The 23,350-nt window shown below is 45.6% G+C and overlaps 1 protein-coding gene across 5 annotated transcripts in view; it reads left to right on the top strand.

Moving 5' to 3' along the window:
- TCF20 (transcription factor 20) overlaps window positions 1-23,350 on the top strand; it is a 188,542-nt gene that overhangs the window by 117,575 nt on the left and 47,617 nt on the right. The gene's annotated exons all lie outside the window — the stretch shown is intronic.

Raw genomic sequence — 23,350 nt, 5'->3', positions numbered from 1 at the left:
TTGAACAAGTTTGGACACATTGCCTTAGTTCCCCTGACCAGAGTTTGAATCTGTGCCTTGGCAATGAAAGCGCTGAGTCCTCACCACTGGACCACCAGGGAATTCCCAAGACACTTTGGTTTAGATATGAATAAGCCTGTATGCAGATTTGAACAGTACTTGCATCCCAGAAATAGAAGAAATTTTGAACGATTTTGAAGTTTGTTTGATGTCTGTACTTATGTAGTCATTGTATCCTTTTCTGATCTCTTGTAAGCCTATGCAGCTCACGAGACTCATGAGATCTAGAGAGACCATGCTTTGAGAGGCAGACCTAGCATGCATAAGATATTTATTCTAAGCCACTTTATTCCCAAGACAGACATTTACAGTTATGTATTGAATCATGTCTCTGTGTTTTAGTCTGAAGGTCATATTCCAAACACAGAAACATAGGAGCGCTCCCAAGTGATGGACAGCCTGTCCTGAAACTTCAGTAGCACTAGGCTTCAGGAAGGGTTTGTTTTATTTCATCAACACATTGGTCACTCTATCACCTGCTTCTTTGCATATCAGCTTTCTGACTTGGGAGCAGGGTTTATGCATTAACCTTTCAGCCAGTTCCTCTTCCACTTGATTCCCTGTGTGGGAATGAACGTGCCACGGAAGCTTGCGGGAATGGCAACAATGCAGGCTGTTTCCCTCCCTGACCCCTCTCTCTGGATGAGAGAGTTCCCTGCGCATTTTAAGCTTTCGAGAAGGCAGAGACCTTCGACTTTTCACAAGTCTGATTTTCCTGTAACTTGAGGATTCCATGTATTACATTTTTGCTTGTTTCTCCTCTTCACTCAGCTAGCTCCTGGTGGAACCCTCCTTCCTTTGCTTGATCCTCTTTGATCCGGCTTCTCCACGTTGTCTCAAGTAATAGAGGAGAAGATGGTCATTATAATTACGATGTCACCACTAGTAGAGCTAAGTTCAGTTCAGTTCAGTCGCTCAGTCGTATCCGACTCTTTGCGACCCCATGAACCGTAGCACGCCGGGCCTCCCTGTCCGTCACCAACTCCCGGAGTTTACCCAAACCCATGTCCATTGAGTTGGTGATACCATCCAACCATCTCATCCTCTGTCATCCCCTTCTCCTCCTGCCTTCAATCTTTCCCAGCATCAGGGTCTTCTCAGTAAGAATTGTCTGTTTAGATTTAATATTAAAAAAAAAAATTTTACTTAGATTGAAAAGGAGGTATAAAGAAATGATTCTTCTTTGACTTTCTCATGCCAAGGACTTGAGTTTAGCTTGTGAGGATGCTTCGTTAGCATGGTGAACGGAACGGAAGTAGCGTCTAGGCCTGGGCCTTGGCTCATGTTGGCATGTCCTTACTTTTACTCCTACAAGCGCCTTTTAGTTTATTGTTTTTAAGCTTAACCCATTTTCTTTTTAAATACTTCTCTCTAGCATTTTTTTCTGCCTTTTCCTTTTCTTCCCACCCCACCCGCTTTATTTTCAATAGTGCAGATGTAGAGAGAGTGTTAGATTATTATGATTGTAAGGGCTTGACTTGAGCTCTTCACATGCTGGGAGCCTTCTGTCTTTCTCTTGTCCGTGTCTGGCCCCTCGTGGGACTGCAGTGGATGCTCAGTTAGCTGAGGCACTAACCTTACAGCGCGGGCCATATTATTTTTAGAAGACCTTCCAGGATAGTAAAGAGCGTTGATTTTGTGTTCGGCAGGCTTCTCGAGTCTGTGGCCTGACTTCTGTCATCTGTCCTGGAGGGTTCCCAGTGATGCTCTTCACACACTGCCCTGGCCCCATTCTCTTCTCATTCTGCGGCTCCACCTATCTGGATATGCTCAACCTCAGGGCTTCCTTTTGATCACTCTTCCTTTCTCCTGTATTTTTTATTCTCTCCGTTTTTCATTCTGGGTGGTTTCTTTTGACCTGTATTCCATATAACCAGTTTTCTCTGTCTAATCTGTGTTTAACTACAATTAAGAACTCAATAAGTTTGAAAAACTACAACAAAAACTGAGAAGTTTGGGACCTTTCAAATTTTCTCTGTTGCTTTTATGGATTCCTGTTCCCTGCTAAATTCTTCAAGCTTGGCTTTTATTTCCTAAAACAGAGTAAAGTAGTTGTTTTAATGATCTCGTTTTCTCAGTTCTGTTACCTGTGTCTTTGACTGTTTCTGATGGTTTTTATTCATGGTGTTTTCTCTATTCATGTGTTTGTGTGCTGGATGTAGTATTTGAAACATTATTTATAGAAATAATTAGAGACCTTGGATGTCTTTTTCCAGGGAAGATTTTTGTTTACTTTTTTCCAGGTGCCTAATGGCACCAGCAAACCACGATTATTTTAATCTAGGTTGAGAGTTTGAGATTTTATCCAGTTGACTGGATGCTGAGTCTGAGAAGATTGGTTTACTTCTAGTTCGCTCTTAGCCCTAGGATGCAGCCCTTTAGGGCTGCAGTCCCCTGGTTTGGGGCCAGGCCGAGGTTACTGAGTGTCTCCTCTGCAGGACCTGGAAGGGTAGACGTGCCCCTGGGCCTCTTGGCCACATCTGGCAGATCAGCAGTTGCCCTCGAGTCTCTATCACATCTTTGGGTTTCCATTCCTTCTAGGATTTTAACTAGGTAATGCCTCACTATCCTGTTAGCTTCTTGTTACTTTTTAAAAGATGTGTATATATTTCATCCAGTTTTTTCCCCAAAATTGTTTAATCCATCATTTTTTAATGCAGAAAAGGAAACCCGATTTTCATGGGCTCATGTTATGCTAATGTTCGCCTTGACACAAGTGACCGTAAGGTGAGCGACACGACGCCGTAGTCTCGGTTACACACTCAGTGTGACACCACGTACAGGGTAGCACAGCTGATGAGGACAACCGGGCATTGTTGGTCGGAGGGTTCTCCTCTAGCAGTCAGTGTCTGGAGATGGTCTCCAAAGCCAGCTACCTGATTTTTTAATCCCAGCTATGCCACTTATTAGCAGCGTGACCGTGAACAAGTTCTGTGCCTCTGTTTTCTTGTCTAAGAAATGAAGACATGAATGCACTTACCTGTGGTTACGCTGATTAAATTTGTTAATAACTCAAGCTTTTAGAATATTGCCTGACTCATAGTAATCACCAGATAAACTTTAGTTACTGTTATAACCATCTAGAAAATTTGGAAATTGCTGATTTTTCAGAAAATGTTTCTGTTGTTTTGACTTCTATTTTTTAAAACTTGAAATTGCAAGTGGCAATGCCTGTTTATTAGCCTCCTGTTCTCTTTGGGCTTATTTCCGAAAAACTTGAGATTGGTATTTGCGAACTCCATGCCAGTGGTCAGAGGAGAAAGAAACACTCGCTGCTGTCAGAGACCGACTGCCTCCAAGTGGGTCCCTGCCTTGGTGGGGAGGGCGGGGATCTGTCTTGTGGCTGGTGGCTCCTGCCCGTAGAGTAGGAACGCATTCCACTGGCATTTTGACTGTGAATTAGGAGCACTGATTCACCGTGATGTGATTTTTATGAATCACATTTTTATGATGTGATTTTTATGAATGGGCTATAGACCCCAGAGTATGGGAGCCTTCTTAATTAGAGAAGTAAAGTGAATCGAAGTGAAAGTCGCTCGAACAGGTCTAACTCTCTGCAACCCCATGAACTCCATGGAATTCTCCAGGTCAGAATACTGGAGTGGGTAGCCTCTCCCTTCTCCAGGGGATCTTTCCAACCCAGGGATTGAACCCAGGTCTCCTGCCTTGCAGGAGAGAATGACACAGAAATTAACGGTCATAGAGTGGTTTTCTATCAGTCATTAGCTATTTTGTTTTTTAGGGTTTGTTTGGTTGCATTTTGTTTGATTGATAAGTAACTTCTCCCATTGTTTTTCCTCATTGTTTGTCTCTTGCCTGTTTTGTTGTTCGTTCAGACTTTTACCTGGGAAAGAGATGATGGTAATACTGATAATGATCACTTGAATTTATATGGTATGTAGCAGCTTACAAATTTATTATTGCGCGTTCCTGTGATGCAGCAAGGTAGGTAACTCCATTTCTGCAAATGAGGAAAGTGGGACTTTGAAGTTAAGGAACTTGCCCAAGTCACAGAACAAGTGGCAAAACTAGCATTTAAATATAGGTTTCCTGGTTCTGAATGTAGTATTTTTTTCCAGTGCGTCACCCAGGAGAATCCATTGAAAACAGGTTTAATAGGGAAAGCAATTGTACCTTGCAAAAATAAAGTTGTATTTTTGCTCATCTTGCTTGCTAAAATAAAATTCTATTTCCAGAAGGTTTTTTAAACATGTTTTTCTTGGTTTCTTCAAGACATTTGGCTTGCCTCTGGTTAGGAGAAAGCGATGCTTGGTGCTGCACTGTCCCATAGGGAAGAGAGGATTCTGTGTTCACGGTGGCGGTAGGGGGGTGGTAGTCAAGGAGGGTTTTTATGGTTATTGCTTTGTGAATATCTTGAAAAAGTCAACAGTTGTCAGGAGTGGCTTCTTTTGTCTGTCAGTGATTGTTACTTGTACATTTGGCACCCTCCCCCCGTTTTCCTTTTTGAAATAAAATGAGAACATAAAATACAGTGCAGAGTTAAAGCCATTCACTAAGATATCTTACACTACTGAAATGATCTGCTTTTTAATTTCTTTAAAGTTCTCCAACCCCAAATTAATTTGCTGATTAAGAGACTCTTCTTGGAGGCTTAGCGGTGACTCTCTTTAGTTTGAAGTTGGGAGTTTAGAAGTTTGCTAGCATGTTTAGAACAATCTTTTAGCTATTTATAGGTGTGGGATTTTTGTGGGTTTTTTTGTTTTGTTTTTCGTTTCTCTGTTTTTAAGTGGAAAACTCAGTAATCTTGAGGACACTTAGCTTATAGATGCATTTAACAAGAAGTAACACATTGTTCCTCAGTATTTTCAAGCTGTGAGTTTGAGGCAGTGGTCCAAGTTGTTGACACTCGGCGCACCTCAGCTTCTCCTGACACCTGTGCTCTTTCACAGGAATCAGTCATCCAGGCAGTATTCCTCCCATGCCTGCTTCTCCAGCCACATGCAGAGGATCCCATAAACTGTAAAAAGGCCCATTGGCTTTTATCGGGAGTGGACTGCACCCTTAGAGCTCAGCTCTGCCTCCGCTTCGTTTGACAGGCTGACCTGTGGTCTTGGCACTCCAGTAAAATCAAGTCTTAATGCTCGGTTGACTGCCTTTCTCATCGCTTTGCCCAGGAAGGCCAAGGGCACGTTAGAATCTGTTCATTCCATCTTGTATTTCCTTTCTGAGATTGCTGGGGCAGTGTTTTTGTTTTTCTGTGTGTTGTTTGTTTGGCCTTACTTCTGCTCATAAGTTCAGATGTGGTCAGACGGTGCTAAGGGCTTTCTGCATTTTCAGGTCTGACTCACGGAGGTCACATCTCTCCACATTTATGTGCATGTAAGGTGTCTTAATATTTTTACACTTCTTTGTGCTGAACTTAAAAAGTGCTTTCTTTCAAAGGTCAGAGCCTTTGGGAAAAGGTAACCAATTTTAAAGAGATGTTTAAAAAGAAAACCTTTTGATTTACACTGTTTACATTTTTAAATAGTAAGTGGTTTCTATTCGTCAGAAGTGGTGATCTAAAATGCTCAGCTCCTTTAATAAGTGCAGGAAGCTGAGGCTGAAAGTGGGGGAAGGGGTGAGGGAGGGCTCACAGAAACTCCCTTCTTAAGATTAACTTCCCTCACAGATGAGAACTTTTGGTCTCTGTGTTCTTTGCTTTTGTCAGAAAGAGATTACATTGTCAACTTAATTCACCCGGGATTTGAATGCTCTCATGTTTCCTCTATTGGGAAGTAGAGGGTTTAATTACTCTCAGGTAATGTGGCTGGGGGCTTCCCAGGCGGCTCAGTGGTAAAGACTTCACCTGACAGTGCAGGAGGCACAAGAGATGCAGGTTCAGTCCCTGGGTCGGGAAGATCCCCTGGAGGAGGAAGTGACAACCTGCTTCACTGTTCTTGCCTGGGAAATCCCATGGACAGAGGAGCCTGGTGGGCTACAGTCCATGCGGTCACAAAGAGCCGGACATCACTGAGCAGTGTTGGTAAACACCTCTAGGGAGGGGAGGAGTCAGGGGAAAGGCAGGATTTGCCCTGGACCTTAAAGGCCAGTGGCGTGTTAGCATAGCTCAGCTATTCAGGCAGAAGAGCCAGCTGGAACGAAGGAAGGACTGCACGATGCATGCAGGGGTGCTGGGGAATGCACAGAACAGGACTGAGGACAGGAGAGGTTAAGGGCACATTCTTAATTAGACCTGGGTTCAAATCCCAGCATTTCTTCTTTACAGACGAGCTGTGTAACCTTGTGAGAGTTACTTCAACTTTCTGCGCCTCAGTCTCTCCCTCTGCAGAATGGCTAAAGCCTACATCACAGACTTGTTAAAATTAAATGAGACTGTAGTACGTTGTCTAGTACACAGGGTAAACACTCAATAAATTAACAGCTGCAGTCATTAAATTTCTTTTTAACTTTTGTTTTAAAGTTAGCATGTTCATTAAATCAGTTCCTAGAAGGTCCCTTGCAGCTTCACTCCAAAGACAGCTGTTGTCAACAGTTTGAGGAATGTTGTCTTTCTCATTTCAGCTCTGTACATCTTTTTCATATTTGTTTTGATTGTGTCTGTTCAAGCATTAGGGAGTTTGGGAGGCAGGGAAGGGAAAGGCTGTGTGGCGTTTCTAGAAGACACGACTGAGCTGACTATGTGTTGTGCTAATAATTCGGAGCCAGAGAAGGTTTTAGAGTCAGGGGTGACGTGATCAGCTCTCAGTTCAGTTCAGTCATTCAGTCATGTCCGACTCTTTGTGACCCCGTGGACTGCAGCATGCCAGGCTTCCGTGTCCATCACCAACTCCCAGAGCTTACCCAAACTCATGTCCTACGAGTTGGCCATCCAGCCATCTCATCCTCTGTCATCCCCTTCTCCTCCCGCCTCAGTCTTTCCCAGCATCAAGGTCTTTTCCAACGAGTCAGTTCAGCTCTGTTTCAGTAATAATGCTGAATAATAATATAAGTCGGCTTGTAGTGGGGAAGCAAGCCTTCACTTGGCTGTTGAAGTGCCAGGCAGATGTTGAAAAGATTTGTTACCTGCTTCCAACTGTCATGTGATCCTTACTTGGGAGATGAGGTGCTCCCTGAGGCAGGGAAGTGTGGACCATGCAAGGACCAGGCACTGATGTGGCTTGTGGACAGGAAGTGCTGGTGTGAGCCAGGCCTTGAGTGACTCCGATTTGAGAAGTGTCTGGGAGGGGCAAAGCGCGAGTCAAGAGTCAGGAGAGCAGGGGTCAACAGTCGGTCTGGGTGGCCTGGTGGACATCAGCTGGCCAGCAGGGTGACTGGTGCCTTCGTCAGACCTGTTCACGCTCTGCCCCTTGGCCCTGACCTCACTCTCACTGTCCTGCAGTTTTCTCCTTTTCCAGAGTGTAAGCTTCTTTAAAAAGAAATCAGAGTTTTAGTCATCCCTGTGCTCCCCGGCCTGGTAAAGGACCCAGTATGTAGTAGATGCTTTAAAAAATAAAAAGAACAGCTGAACAGCCGAGTATTTGCTATTTATGGAAATTGTGACTGGATACCCTGTTGTCCCCACAAATCAAGGTCTAAAAACCCTACTCTCATCTCTCTCCCCCTTTCATTCTGCCCTCAGCTGCGAGGCCTCCAACAGCCCGCCCTCCCCTGAGCGCCCACGTACCTCTCCGTCCCATAATCTGTACACCCGTGTGCGCTCACGAGCACGTCCCCCTCCCGCAGCTCTGGGGACCCGCGTGGCCTTTCTTCCTCACCAGCCGTTTCTTCCCTTCCCTCTCCCTTGCTGGCTCCTTTTCCTCTTTCCCAGCCTCCAAATGTTGGTGGGATTCAGGGATCAGTCCTACTTTTGGTCCCTAGACCAGAGGCTTTACACCGTTTTTTGACCAAACTACACGCCAACCTGGTATATGCCCACTGCGTTCACTTACGCACCTAAACTCAAGCCTGAAACAAAAGTTTCATAATAAAGTTCTCATGCTTCATCTTACTTTGAGCCGTCGTCTCTGTTATTTTCCATTCTGTTCTATTTCATTTTGTTTTTTTAATGCTGTTCATGACCCACTAAATTGATTTCACAACCTCGGGTTTGAAAAACTGCTCTGGGTGATCTCATCCACTCTTCTGGCTTCAAGTCCTATCTCTGTGCTGATGACTTTCCCATATGTATCTCCATCCCCACCTTCCCCTGAGGTCCAGACACGCCAGCTGTCTACCTGACCTCTGCACGTGGACGTCACCAGGAATCTCAGAGTTAACGTGTCTAGAAAAGCACCCGTGGTTCCTTCAGCCCTCCCCTCCCTGCCTCGTCCCTCTCCGCAGACGGTGCCCGAGTGCAAGCTCCCTGGGCCTGGTGCTGCCGCCTGACGGGCTCTGGGGCCTTGGGCAGTCACTGAACCTCCTTCTGCCTGACTGTCTTCATTTTAATAGAGCCGGACTTTCAGCTGTACCTTTTCCTGGGACTGCCGTGGAACCTGAACAGATTTCTACCTGTAGAGGACCCGGAACAGTGCCTGTCACGTGGCTGCTGCGGTTTGTCATCGTTGTCAAGTCCCTCACATCCACCTCCGATCCATTAGCAATTCCCATTGGCTCTGACTTCAAAATACGTCCTTTCTTTGACCACATATCACCACATCCATCAACACCACGTTCATCTCTGCAGCCAACACCCCTTACCCAGGCGACCAAAATAGCTTCTTCACTAACTCCCTGCTTCTGCCCTCGCCCCTCCCAAAGTCTGTTTTCCACAAAACAACCAGAGCAGAGTTGGCCATTTGAGAATTGAAACCAGAGGGTGTTGCTCTCTAGCTAAAACCCTCCAAAGTCTTCTTATAAAATCCAACGTTCCTACGTGGCTTAAAAGGCCCTTCATCTGTACTCAAACTGTCACATGTATGTGACTGACTGGTGAGCGTGTTAACACGCGGATTCTGGTTCAGTAGGTCCCCAAGGCCTGAGACTGCAGCTCCAACAAGAACCCAGTCGGCGGTGCTCCGGGTCTGCAGACCCCTCGAGAGCAGGGCCTGTGTGCTCAGGGTCCATTTCTTTGGCTGCACCTCTCTCTCTTCTCCCTGCACTTGGCCTCTGCCGCGTCAGCCACTTTTCGGGTCCTCTGGGCAAGCCCATTCCCGCCTTGCCTCTGTGCCCACCTCGCCACAGGTCTGCGCATGGCCCGTCCCCGCCCCTCCTTCCGGGTGCTTGTCACCTCCTGGGGGGTTGTCGTCCTCTGTAAGCCATCTGCTCAAGTCGCACCCTCTCCCTCTACCCTTCTCTGTCCCCTTAGCCTCCCTTAGTTTTCCCTCAGCGTTTCTTAGCTCCTGGCCAACCCGATGTCTATTTGTAATCATTCAGTATTTGCTGTTTTCATGGTAGCTCAGGACTTTTGATACTTGTTTGTTGTAGCTGTATCCCCAGAACCTAGAATCAGTGCCTGGAATGTGATATTTGCTCAGAATGTGTATTGAAGGATGGCTATGCATGTGTGTAATGTTCGCCCCCCGTGTTGGACACGGGCCCCTGGAGGGAGGGGGCCTTCCTCACTCCTCCTGCTTTTCAGGTCGTTAACCTGCATCCTTAGCCCAGGCCTCTTTCAGCTTCCTCGCCCTCAGAGCAGCAGTCCTCAGTGAGTGTTAGCTGGTGTTTGCTAGGCCTTTCTGCTAGGGGCTTTCGATAACCTTATGTGTTTTACAAACCATACTTTCAGGTAAGGAACACATGCGTGCGTGCTAAGTCGCTTCAGTCGTGTCCGACTCTTTGCAACCCCGTGGACCATGGCCCACCAGACTCCTCTGTCCATGGGGTTCTCCAGACAAGAATACTGGAGTGGGTTGCCATTTCCTTCTCTGCATAACACATGATTATAGTCTTACTAAAAATAAAAAACAATTAAAAAGTCATTCCTCCCCTAGTTAATGTTGCCATGTATCCTTTCCAGCCATTTTCCCGACTTAACTATTTTGAAATGTATCAGTAATAAAAGAGGGGAGGGACTTGCTTCACTTCTGGTATCAGGAGAAGTGTTCCTAGTGGAGTAGCACTCTATGTTTCACCTCACCACAGGCAAACTCCAGGAGCATTTCTGTTCTACCATTGAGGAAATCAGTACTTAAGAAGTGAGCAGTTTTGCTCAAGAGCTCACTAGCATTAAGCTGCAAAACCCAGTTCAGAATCTGACGGTGTCTGAGTTCAAGGTTCAGGCATGCCCTTTCCGCCGCTTCATGCTCCCAGGAGCTGTGGGGAGAGAGACTGGAGTGCTTGACTCACTGGAAGGAGGTCCAAAGAAGGGATGTTTGAGCAGGTCGTCACAGAAGCATCTGAATTAATTGGATGGTGAAAGTGGGCAGGGAACTAGCATTCTGATAGGTAACCGCTTGGACAAGACCTGGAGGTCTGACTCACCTTTGGGGAATGGAGAGAAGTTTACTGTCCACTGGAATGAAGGTGAAAGCCACTTGGTCGTGCCTGACTCTTTGCAACCCCATGGACTCATCCATGGGATTCTCCAGGCCAGAATACTGGAGTGGGTAGCCTTTCCCTTCTCCAGGGGATCTTCCCAACCCAGGGATCGAACCCAGGTCTCCCGCATTGCAGGTGGATTCTTTACCAGCTGAGCCACAAAGGAAGCCCACTGGAGTAGGAGGTGCAAAATGAGGTCATGAGATGTGGAGCTAGAAATTCTGTTCACGTCAGAAGCTGAAGGATCTTAAATTCCATGCCATGAACCGGTGATGTTTCCTCAGACTGGTTAAGTGGGAAACCAGAATTCTGTTTATTTGCAAAATACGTCAAACACACAGAAAAGTACAAAGACTGATGACACCTGTATAGCCATCACCCAGACTTGACAGTGTCATACTGCCTCCTTCTGAGTGTCTCCCTCCTTCCACTCAGACCCGTATTCCCAAACACCAGGCCTTTTCCGTGTATTTGTTGTTGTCCAGTCTCCAAGTCGTGTCTGATTCTTTGTCACTCTTTTTGTGTATATTGTTTCTAAAATTTATCCGTGTCCATACATACAGAGCTACAGAACTAGTTTGAAAATTTTCCATTGCTAATTCATCTAATCCAGTAAAAGGAATAAAACTTGATCCCACCAAATGAGGAGAACCCCCTCAGCCTGGTTTGACATATCTGCATTCAGCTGAAAGTGTATCCTGGCTTTCTGGCGTGGTTCAAGTATTATAGATTTATGCCTTGGGCTTGTCTGCCCCTTGGAGAACCAGACATTTTTCTAGCCTGGGTTCCATTTAGTGAGGAATGGCATTTATAAACTCAAAACTGAATGTCAGCTTGTTTCCCTTGAATTATTAACGTTTTCTTTTAAACTGCCTTGCCTGTGTGTGTGTGTGTGTGTGTGTGTGATGTTTAGCTTTTAATTCACCTGGAGTTTATTTTTGTGGATATCATGAGATGGGTCTAACACAATTATTTTTCTCCCTGAAAAACAACAGAAAGGTAGCATGTTATCCCTTTAGTTTATTTTAATTATAATTTAGAAAAAAGTACAATCCATGGTAGAGCAAGTATCTTCTGACTTTCCATAGTTTCCCAAATTTTCTTGACTAGCTTCATGTATTTCCTTTAATCGAACTTTATAATTTATTTATCAGAGCCTCACAGAGGCAATGGAGAGTCTTCTGGTTGAGGGGTTGATGGTGAGGAGACGTGAAGGATGAGGCTGCAGAGCTTGGGAGATCAGTTTTACTGAGCAAATGAGCAAAATAAGTACGTTGAGTAAGCAAGTATCTAAGTACATATTGAGGCCAATGGGGGCCAGGTGCCTGAACTGTTTGAGGAGTGAAAGGTTGCAAAGACCCTGGAGGGTGTTTGTTGGGTTGGAATTGGAGGTCCCAGGATGAACCCATGGCTCACAGATGCACATAAAACTGTGGGCATGGAAATAGTTACGGGTGTGGGTGTTTGTACATAGTATTTTCTAGCTAGAAGCAGTGACATCCCCGCAGCAGTGAACAATTCTAGCATCCAGGTCTTTGCTTCTGTATATTATCCTTCTCTAAAATGAATCATATCCTTGGAGATGCGGCTTGTTCCTGGGGGCGGCATGGAAAGGGATGTATGATCCTGAAACACTTTGTGCCAGGACGCAAAGTCACGCTCGAGGGAGGGAGTGTGTCCAAAGGGTATAGGGGCCACTTTGAAGAGGTCTCCACTGGCCAGAGCTGGATACTTTGAGAATCAAATAGGTGAGTGGACACGTGGGTTAGGAGGGGAAGTTCTGCCAGCTAATGATGGACAGAGAGAAACCATTTGGCATCCATCATAGATGGCTCAGCGGTAAAGAATCCACCTGTCAGTCCAGAAGATGCAGGTTCGATTTCTGGGTTGGGAAGATCCCCTGGCAGAGGAAATGGCAACCTACTCCAGTATTGTTGCCTAAGGAATCCCATGGTCAGAGGAGCCCGGCCGGGTTACATTTCAAGGGGTCTCAGAGTCAAACACATTTGAGCAACTGAACAATAACAATGAATCATCATAGTGGTGCTTGATTGACACGGGAGCCGTCAATAAGTGGATGTTTGACAAAGAACAAGCTATTGGCACAAGATACTTGATTGATAACCAAGGTAAAGTGGTAAGTTTGTGGTGGGGAAACCTGGCAGGGATAGGTTTGGCCAGATGAATGTGATTGGCATCGCCAGTGAAGGGTACACTTGCCGTCCCTCCCTGGCGTGGTGCCCTGAGCAGAGCTCAGCGTCGTGCCTCTGGTGTCCTTGCCAAGAAAGCGGGGCCCGAGGCCGGACGGGCATCCTGCGGAATGAGAGGACCGTGCTCTGTCAAGGACATGGGAGTCGGGAGAACACTGGGGGACCATTTCACACTGGCGAGACACTGGTGAGGTGTGACAGCTTGTGCTCCTGGATGGGGTCCTGGGCCAGAGAGGAAAAGGAAACACGTTGGGGCAGTTCACAGAACTGGAATGGACTCTGTGCACTGGGTTGGTGGTATAGTTGATGTTGCAGTTTAGTCACTCAGTCATGTCTGATTCTTTTGTGACTCCATGGACTGTAGCCCACCAGGCTCCTCTGTCCATGGGATTTTCCAGGCAAGAATACTGGAGTGGGTTGCCATTTCCTTCTCCAGGGGACCTTCTCAGGTGGCTCAGTGGTAAAGGAATGTTAATTTCCTGGTGCGGAGGGTTTTATGCTGGTTCTGTAGATGAAAGTTCCTGTTTTTGGAAATGTTCACTGGACTGGTTGGGGGTGATTGGGCTTCAGTCTTCAGCCTACCCTCAAAGAGGTCAGGAAGAAGCTAATGGGTATCATACAGGGTATATATCTTCTTCCTCAGTATCTGTAGGGGAATGGTTCCAAGGCCCCCTCAGACACCAAACTCTGTGGGTACTTGGGTTCCTCATATAAAATGGCATAGTAGTTGCATATAAATCTTTCCACACATCATCTCCAGATTACTTACAATATCTAACACAGTGTAAATGCTACATAAATAGTTATAAACTCAATGTGAGTACTGTATAAATAATTGCTAGCCATGTGGCAGATCCAAGTTGTGCTTTGTATACCTTTCTGTAATTTCTCCCCTAATACCTTTGTTGAATCCACAGATGCAGACCCCATAGATAACAGTGGGCTGACTGTATAGGTAATGAGTATGTATAGGTAATGCAGCAAAAGATATAAAATATCATTAAATTAAAAGTGAAGTGATATCATCAGTTGGGGAATCTTGTTGAAGGGACTGTGTAAGCCCTGTACTGTTCTTGAACTTTTCTGTACAATTTAAAATTATTTCAAAATAAGTTGTATTCTGAGACCCTACTGAGATTCTGACTGGTATGTTACTAGTTTTATAAGCTAGTCTGTAGGAACTTGACCTCTGTATGATACTGTGTCTTTGCATGTGGATACATTTGTGTGTTTCTCTGGTGGGTTGGTTGGTTTTTGAGCTCTTCTTTGGGGTCCTTCAGTAGTTTTATCTATACATGTAGTTTTTGCCTTCTTCTACTTTGAGTCAGTCCTCTGGTATTTTTTTGTTGTTGTTGCTATTATAAAATGGAGCTGTTTTTGCCTACAAGTGGTGACACGGATTGCTTTTTGTGACCCTTTTTCTCTGTGATGGTTTAGAAATTATGTACTCATACAGCCTTTAAATGAGGGGAAAACATTAATAACATCACAAAACCCCTCAGGCTTAACTTAGGAAAAACCCACAGGGAGCCCATGCTCCGCGGGTCCCAGAGACACCAGTGGCCCTGCCCTTTCTCCAGCAGCTTTGGCCATCCTGCCCACAGAGGGGATCATCTAAGTTGATACTGCAGTTATGAGACAGGCAGCTCTCCAGTGGATGGTGTTGGGGCCCCTTTGGCCCATCTGGGAGCAGGGTTATGGCATCTCCATGCCGTTACAGACACATGCAGTGATAGGATGTTACAGTCTCTTTGCTATTTGAGATTATGTCTAAAAATAGGACTGCCCACTCTGGGGTGGAATTCAGTTGTTTTTATGCCTAATTCTGAAAAATAGCTCAGAGCTGGTGTTGTGTGTGTGCACACTCACTTGGGCACTGCAGTGCACGTGCAGTGTTAGTGCCAGGTTTTCTGAAGCAAGGATTTCTGCAAGTGCCTCTCTCCCCCACCTGCCCCTGGACAAGATATTTTTGAGATAGTGTGAGAGGTGTATTTTTAAAATAAGGTTAATGAAATCATGAGAAACGCTGGGCTGGAAGAACCACAAGCTGGAATCAAGATTGCCGGCAGAAATATCAATAACCTCAGATATGCAGACGACACCACCCTTACGGCAGAAAGTGAAGAGGAACTAAAAAGCCTCTTGATGAAAGTGAAGGAGGAGAGTGAAAAAGTTGGCTTAAAGCTCAACATTCAGAAAACTAAGATCATGGCATCTGGTCCCATCACTTCATGGGAAATAGATGGGGAGACAGTGGAAACAGTGTCAGACTTTATTTTTGGGGGCTCCAAAATCCCTGCAGATGGTGATTGCAGCCATGAAATTAAAAGACGCTTACTCCTTGGAAGGAAAGTTATGACCAACCTGGATAGCATATTTAAAAGCAGAGACATTACTTTGCCAACAAAGGTCCATCTAGTCAAGGCTATGGTTTTTCCGTTAGTCATGTATGGCTGTGAGAGCTGGACAGTGAAGAAAGCTGAGTGCCGAAGAATTGATGCTTTTGAACTGTGGTGTTGGGGAAGACTCTTGAGAGTCCCTTGGACTGCAAGAAGATCCAACCAGTCCATTCTAAAGGAGATCAGTCATAGGTGTTCATTGGAAGGACTGGTGCTGAAGCTGAAACTCCAATACTTTAGCCACCTCATGCAAAGAGCTGACTCATTGGAAAAGATCCTAATGCTGGAGGGATTGGGGGCAGGAGGAGAAGGGGACCGACAGAGGATGAGATGGCTGGATGGCATCACCAACTCGATGGACATGGGTTTGGGTAGACTCCGGGAGTTGGTGATGGACAGGGAGGCCTGGTGTGCTGCGATTCATGGGGTCGCAAAGAGTCGGACACGACTGAGCGACTGAACTGAACTGAATGAAATTTTAAAGTGGTTATTTTCTACACAACTAATGTCAATGGAAATGAAAAGGAAGAAAATGCATCCACAATCCTGCCACCTTGAATAATGGAAGGGTTTTCATTTTTCTGTGCTGATTGGCCCTGGACCAAATTGATCTCCAGATAGGTGCAACCATAGCACAGGTTATTTCCTTCATCTTAGTATATAAAATAAGCATTTCCTATGGTGCTGGAATCGTCACAGTTGCTTTCAATGAGTATGTACCATTTCATTGAGTGAAGATACCACAATATGTTTAATCATTTTCAGATGATAGAAAATTAGATTCTTGCCTGTCTTTACTGTTTGTAGATATCACTGTGAATGTGTTGGTACCTTGGTTTTTGCTTGGTGGTTTTGAGATTTCTTTAGGATAAAAATCTAGTGAATAGAATTACTGGGCTGAAAGTTATTAATATTTTTATTACCAAATTGCTTTTCCAAAGGGTTGTAATAATTCATACTGTTATTGTTTGTACCAGCTTCACCCCAACCTCGCCAGGTATATCATTTCTTCTTTTGAAAATTCAAAGCTGTAGTTTTGTGTCCCCACTTTATGCCAGCGTGTATTTGATCACAGGTGAAGGTGGATGTTTTTTGTAGTTTGCATGGCTAATGTAATTCAGGTTTTCACCCTTAGAGAGACTTTTTAGGTCTGTAACATTCTAGTGGGCATATTTTCCTCTAGACTATTGACTTGTAAATTCTGACTGAGTTGGTTCCTTAAGCTGTTTTTCTAGGCTCCCAAACCAGGGGACAACCCAACACCATCAGCACATCATCTTATTCTTAAGGCCTGATTGTAACTGAGACACCTGTAAGCCACTGAGGAAGAGCTAAGCTCTGCTCATCGGCAAATAGAACATAGAATTTGAAATACCGAGTCAAATCTTCAAGCAAATCTTTTTGCCTGATCTACTTAAGAAGATCCCATGTTTGCACATACATAGAGCAAATAACATAGAACTATCCAGGTATAGACAATAGACTCAATTCTAGGAAATGTCATGATTCCTTTATAAAATGCCTCCCAATCTGTGCCAGTCTTGCTGCTGTTTCACGGAAGGCTTCTGCCAGAAGTACAGACTGGGTTGGGCTGGGGATTCCATATTCCACCTGGACGTTTACTATGAATGTTTTGCTTGTTTTAACTTTTCTGAGCCTCACTTTACAAAAGGGAACGCTAATACTTGTTTAGAGCATGGTGAGGATTAAATACGTTAATATTCATATAAAGCGCCTGGTGCAGTGTGTGACTTGTGTTAGACATGCAGAAAAGAGGCAATAGCTATAGTTATTGTCTGTTAGGATTTTTGTTTTTAGTCATGCTTCATGGCGTGAGGAATCTTAAGTTCCTCGACCAGGGAACCAAACCCATGCCTCCTGCAGTGGAAGTGCAGAGTTTTAACCACCGGACCGCCGGGGAAGTTCCAAAGTATTAGAAACTTTTAAAAGCTGGATTCAAGTGCTCCCTGCTCAGTTTATGGTACAGTGAGAGAAGGGAAAGTGGGTTTTAGAACCAAAAGAATTTGAGCTATAGGTTATCAGCTTCAGTTTACTCTAGAAGAGTGACTTTCAGCAAATAACATAATTTATCTTTTTTTTTTCAATATATCCATAAGTTGAAATACATGTAAAACTACCAACACCTCACACATAGAATCAATGGTAGATATTCTCATCAATAGCACATACCTTAAATAGTGGTTAAAGGCAAATCCTTCCCAGATGGTTAAAGGGCTTCCCTGGTGGCTCAGACGGTAAAGAATCTGCCTGTGATGCAGGAGACCTGGATTTGATCCCTGGGTTGGGAAGATCCCTGGAGGGGGCATGGCAACCCACTCCAGGCAACATTCTTGCCTGGAGAATACCCATGGACAGAGGAGCCTGGTGGGCTACAATCCCATAGGGTCGCACAGAGTCGGACACGACTTGAGCAACTAAACACAAAGGCACATGCACTTCACTGTTTGTTTTATTAACAGAGAAAAGCCAACAGATGACCTGCTTTAAGGAAGATTTGTGGAAAAGGTCACATTTCCGGCACTCTTTCTGAGAACCATGTGACCTGACTTAGTGGGAAGGAACTGTGGACCTAGGAATGTTTCAGAGATGGCCTCAAGGTGAGGGCAGGGCCATAGCACAGAGGGAGCTGAGCTGAGCAGGTTTGCTTGAAAGGGTAGAGAGGAGCAGAACCTGGGGTGAGAAGATGCTGGAGGGCCACAGGCATGTGGAGAGGCAGTGCTGTCAAAACAGCTGGTGAAGTAAAGCTGTTCCAAGAGAGTGATCCTGGGGAAGAGAGATGTTATTCTAGTCCAAGAAAGATGAAAACGGCAGTGACAGGGCTGGAGAGGTAAAGGGCAAATACAGGTGGCGGAGAAGTTGCAGGATTAGTTAAAACCTTAAATACAGAGAATTCAAGCAAAAGATGAGTTTGGGCATTCTAGGGCATCTTCTTTAGAGTATCTAAGAGATGTTCGTGGTTCTCCTTGGGGATAGGAAGTTGGGTCAGTTGAGGAAAGAACACTTTTGTCATTGAGAATGAGTTGGTGACTACCTAAAAATGTATCTTGTCTTCTTTATAGAGGTTAATCTAGCCACAAGTGACACTGTCTAGAGTCTTTACGAGCAAAAGTGACTGTTCTGTTTCACCACCACCATCACCACAAGAGGGCTGGAGGCCTTGTCTGCTGTCCCTGTGTGGGTGGTCATTAAAAGCATTACCATGTTCATGGCAATTAATAAGTCTTGTAGACCTGACCCAACTCATCCCTCGTGGTCAGGGTTCCAACCAGTTTAGAATCCTTGGCATTTCTTTCTTCCTCACGGCTTGGCTGTGCATTGTGTCTGACATTTCTAGGTGTTTTGTTATCGGAGGACTTTCAGACCTTGTGGTATATTGCATGAAACAGAAGTCTCTCACTCCCCCAAATAAAAATGTTACTCTGAAATCCTAGGATTGAGAGGAGCGATACTAGTTGGAATCCTGGTAGGAAACAGATGGCACACAGAAACTGAATGAGTTCAGGAGTGTTTGTTTCCTTCAGGCATCCGGAAGCTTCTGTTCCAGATAAGAAGAGTTGTGATAGAGGAACTAGGATCTGCCCAGCTGTTGGGGGAACCGCGATTGGGATGGTCAGGGAAGCTTCTGGCCATTCAGACTAAAGCCCCCCAGTGAGTGGTTCTCAGGAGCTCATCGGGAAGACACATGAATCCGTGTCTACTGCAGCCACCTCTGGGAGTGTAAACCTCTCTTTTTCTTCTGCCTTTCAAATCTTTCTTGTGCTTCTCTTTGTAAACTCTAGTCCAGATTATGCTGGAAAAGGGTTCTGAAAAGGTAGCTTCCAGCTTCTGATCACCAGAGAACTTAGAAACAGGGTGTTCACAGTGCTGCTGAGTTGTCCACAGTGCAGACTGGGACTGTTTACCAGGGGTGAGCAGGGTCTGGGGACACCAGTGGAGAAAGTGGCGTCTCCTGGGCTGGCAGCAGTTAGGGTTGCTGCCCCTGTGCCTGGAAAGCGGGAGGAGGAAGCCGTTCTGGAGGCTGGAGAAGAGGGATCTCAGCCACTGCGGGGGCCAGTGGCGGGGGGGGGGGGGGGGGGGGGAGGAGGGATGACCAGGACCGTAAATTCCTCCTTCTCACTCTCTTCCTGCCTCTTCCCATACAACTGGACCAGAAGCCAGAGGGGTGGTGGAGCCTCCTGAGTCCCTATGGTGACCCTCCCAGAACAGAGAGGATGGAGGTGGGTGAGGAATAAGGTTGGAGAGAAAGCAGAATAATCCACCAGACAAGGGCCATATGTGTTGTTAACATCTTGGGGGTTAAAGCATTTTTGTCAAGGCAAGGAAGGATATGAGCAGAAAATCAAGGGTTAACCCGAAATAAAAGAGGAAGCAGGTACTTGAAAAGATCTCTCAAAGAAACTACCTGAAGAGAGTTTGGAAAACTGTGGAAAAGAGAATGGATTGGGGAGTGGGACAGTGTTGGACACACGAAGGAAGACAGAGAAGATTAGTGTTGGTTTTCTACCAGAGGGCAGGGTCGCTGGCACAGGCGTAGGTGGGGGGCATGGGTGCAGGCGGGAAGCGATGCTTGTCCCGAGGTCTCACGTGGACTCTGGATCATGGCCCCTGAAACAGAAACGGCGAAGTTCTGGACCTCACCAGTGCACCTCCACAGCCCTCCTGAAACCGTTCAGGTTAGGAAAAATGGGAGATAACCAGGAAAGGGAAGAATTGGGGAGGGAGGCAGCGATAGTAAACTTTTCAAAAGTGTGTGGCTTGCTTCCTTTTAGAGTATCACATTTTCTTTACTACATCTATACTCATTCAAATGAAGAGATTCAGATGTTTATCACTCACTGTTAATCACGATGGCTGTAAACCTGATTACAGACGGCTTTGCTTCTCTTAAATGGTGGGACAGTATGGGATCAGTGTATTAGCAGCTTACCTGCCTGCCCACTGCCTGCTAAGTCACTTCAGTTGTGTCCTACTCTTTGCAACGCCATAGACTGTATCCCGCCAGGCTCCTCTGTCCATGGGATTCTCCAGGCAAGAGTACTGGGGTGGGTTGCCATTTCCTTCTCCAGGGGATTTTCCTGACCCAGGGGTTGAACCCGCATCTCTTGAGTCTCTGCATTGACAGGTTCTTTACCACTAGCGATTAGTAGCTTATTTATATGTTAATGCTGAAACTAAAATATTCTGAGTGTACATTTTCAATTGCTAGTATACTTGGGAGTGATTTTTCCCCCCTCATCTAGTCCAAAAACCACAATTACAGTAGTAGGGAGGATGCCAGCGTTGCACAGGACAGGAGACCTCCGAGTGAGGCCAAGAGCAGACCTCTGAAGGTCTGTGAGCACACCCGCAACCTGTCTCCCTCTCTGGAGATGGGACTCTCCAAGGGGCCTGGCAGCCAGAGGTGGGGAGTGCTGATGCTCAGGGTTCTTTGCTTTCTAGCAGTGCTTATTTAGGAAAACTTTGGAGCAAGTGGCAACATTGTTTATATATTCAGTTTTCAGAAGCCTGATTTTATTTGCAGAACGATTAATTAAACTACATATAAGGTATTTATTTATGGAGAGATTATCTCTCAAGGAAGCTTTCCATTAAACTGCCAGATTTAGTCTTTTTGTTCTGTTTAAGCCACGCATACTCAGACAGTCGTGTGTCTTTTGTTACCCCATGGACTGTAGCTGGCCAGCTCCTCTGTCCACAGCCTTTCAGCTGCCTTTTATTATGTAGAGAAGGCCTTTGGCTCCGAGAGCCAGGGTAGAGGAAAACCACAAACAGGAAAGATAACCTGTGTGGACAGAAGCCATCCTGACTATCTTAACTCCTACCCAGGTGGCTTATTCGGGGGCTCCTTACGAGAGGGAAACAGAGAAGGTGGAGGCACCCACTTTCCAGGCTGACCTGTGACAAGTGCAGTTGTCACTGACCACGTCTTCTGTCCTCTGGTTTGTAGTGCTGAGAACGTGGCCTGAGGGGCAGACTGCCCGGCCTTGGGAGCTCTGGGCTTCAGTTTCCTCTCCTGGAAAATGAGGGTACCGGTTTTGTGAGGATTCGAGGAGTTGGTGCCTGTGAAGTGCTGGTACAGTGTCAGGCATTGCAGCAAACACTCCAGTAGGAGTTACCTGGTGCCCAGCAGCGCAGAGAACAGCAGTCTGAGGAGGCTGAGAAGCAGTGTCCTTTAGATGCTGAGACTGTTCGTGAATGTTTAAGGGTGCCTTTGGGTCATGTGATCATATCATCAAACTTAATATCCAAGTAGTAGACTCTTGTCTAGCTGTTTAGACTTAAGATATTTCAGGAAGAAGTGGCTCAAGCTTTTCAGAGTTTGGCGTTACCTGACTGACCGTCTTCAGCTCTGATCCATGTTTGCTTTCTGCAGCCTCCTCACAGCCCTCATGTGGCCTTGAGTTGGGTTTTTCCCCTAGAACCGGAGAATTTTACAGGCAAAGTCTTAAGCGTCATCTAGCTTTCAGATCCGTCATGTTCTGTCTTCCCTCCCTGCCCTCCTCTCATAATCACTGCCACCCTACCGCCTCGAGTATGGACGTTGTAGCCCAGTTCTCTAAGGCTCACCTCCTGTCCGTGTACTGGTTTACAGAATGCCTGCCCTGTGCTCCTTACTGTTTTCATGACAGGATTACAGCAAAAAGGCACCAGCTCTCTGCCCTTGGAAGCTTGCATTCTGTTGGGCTGGGGGGGCTGTGTGTATCTGTGCTTGTTGGGAATAAACACTGGGGAGGAGACGTAGCAGGGGGATCAGGAAGGCCCAGGTGAGCATGTGAGGTAGCTGTTTTTAATAGTCTGGTCAGGGGAAGGCCGAACTGGTTAGGTAACGTTTGTCCAGAGACTGGGGAGGAAGGAAAGGGGCCAGCCGGCGCCTGGAGGAAGAGCTAATAAGTTTCCGTGTGGAAAGGCTGGTAGCCTGTCCCAGAAGCAAGGAGACAACAACAGAACTAGAGCAGAGAGAGGCAGAGGAGGAGGTCAGAGAGGTTATGCGGTGGGGGTGGCCCTACCAGGCCTGCTTCACTTGGGATGAGATGGGGAGCTACTGCAGGGCTTGGACATGAGGAATCTACTTAACCTTTAAAAGGGACCACGGCCTTTCCTGCTGCAACTCCTTTTTCAGCTCCCCTGAGAGGGAATTTAAGAGGTGGGAAAACTTTGTAGGAAAACTTTGTCTTAACCTACCCATGTGTGTTTTATAATTTCTGTTTTGAATAATAGATTTTAAAATCCGTTGGAGCAGTTTGGCCTTTCTTCTTCATCTCTGACTCTGAGAAGGAGACAGGCCCAGGCGAAAGGCAAAATAAAATCAGCTCATGATTAATTGTGTAAGAGGAATATTACATTACATGAGAATTACGTTGAGTAAGGTAATGCAGTGTTGACCAAATCAGATGACTTTGTAAAGAGTCTAGGTCCTAAGCTCTGTGAATTCTAATTTTCCTCTGTATCTTTTGCTGTCCTCCTGTGTGACTGAATTCCCTCTTTCATAGAAATGGACAGTAGTAACTTTGTGAATACTATATTGGCAAGTCAAAAACTACATTGAGGGTCAGAGATGCTAAATCTTCTTGCACACCTCTGGAAAAAATCTGGAAGAATAATCACTGCTACTTTGGCTTATGCTGCCTAGTCCATTTGCATGGGAATTGAGGATGGGGGCGTGATGGCGGTGGGGGGGTCTTGGACATACTTACGTGTCAAGAAGAGGTTTACCCCCTGAGATTGTATGTCTGGCTGAAGCAGTGAGGCACCCATCAGTGATAAAGAGTTGAGTGTCCTGGGGTCACCCAGCATCACAGGTTGGTGGTGGTTATAGTAAACCTGCAAGAACATGCATTAGGATATACGGAGCTGACTTCTGTTTTAAGTCAGGGAGGGAATAGGCCAGGGGAGTGACTGCCTCATCATTATGTGAGGCTCTCACATGATGTTCAGTGATCAGTCTAATAACATATGGAACAGACTAAATGAATGTGTTTTTCTCACACCTCCCCCACCACAACTGGAAGACTTATTTTAAAATAGCTGGGTATTTTATTGACAATAATAATATAGCCCCATATTTTAACCTAGTTGAATGGGGGGGGCGGGGCTCCTTTGTTTAAGAGAGGTCTTTAGTGAAGTATACTGTAGTTTGTATTTACCCAGAGTGTTTTCTTTTCCTACTACCATAGAGTTTGGCCTCACACTTATGGCCATTTCTCTGTTTATTTGCGTCTTTAGAAACAGACAGGATAAGAA

Source organism: Muntiacus reevesi, chromosome 1 (assembly GCF_963930625.1).
Source record: "Muntiacus reevesi chromosome 1, mMunRee1.1, whole genome shotgun sequence".
Lineage (NCBI taxonomy): Eukaryota > Metazoa > Chordata > Mammalia > Artiodactyla > Cervidae > Muntiacus > Muntiacus reevesi.
This window is presented reverse-complemented; position numbering and strand designations above follow the sequence as displayed.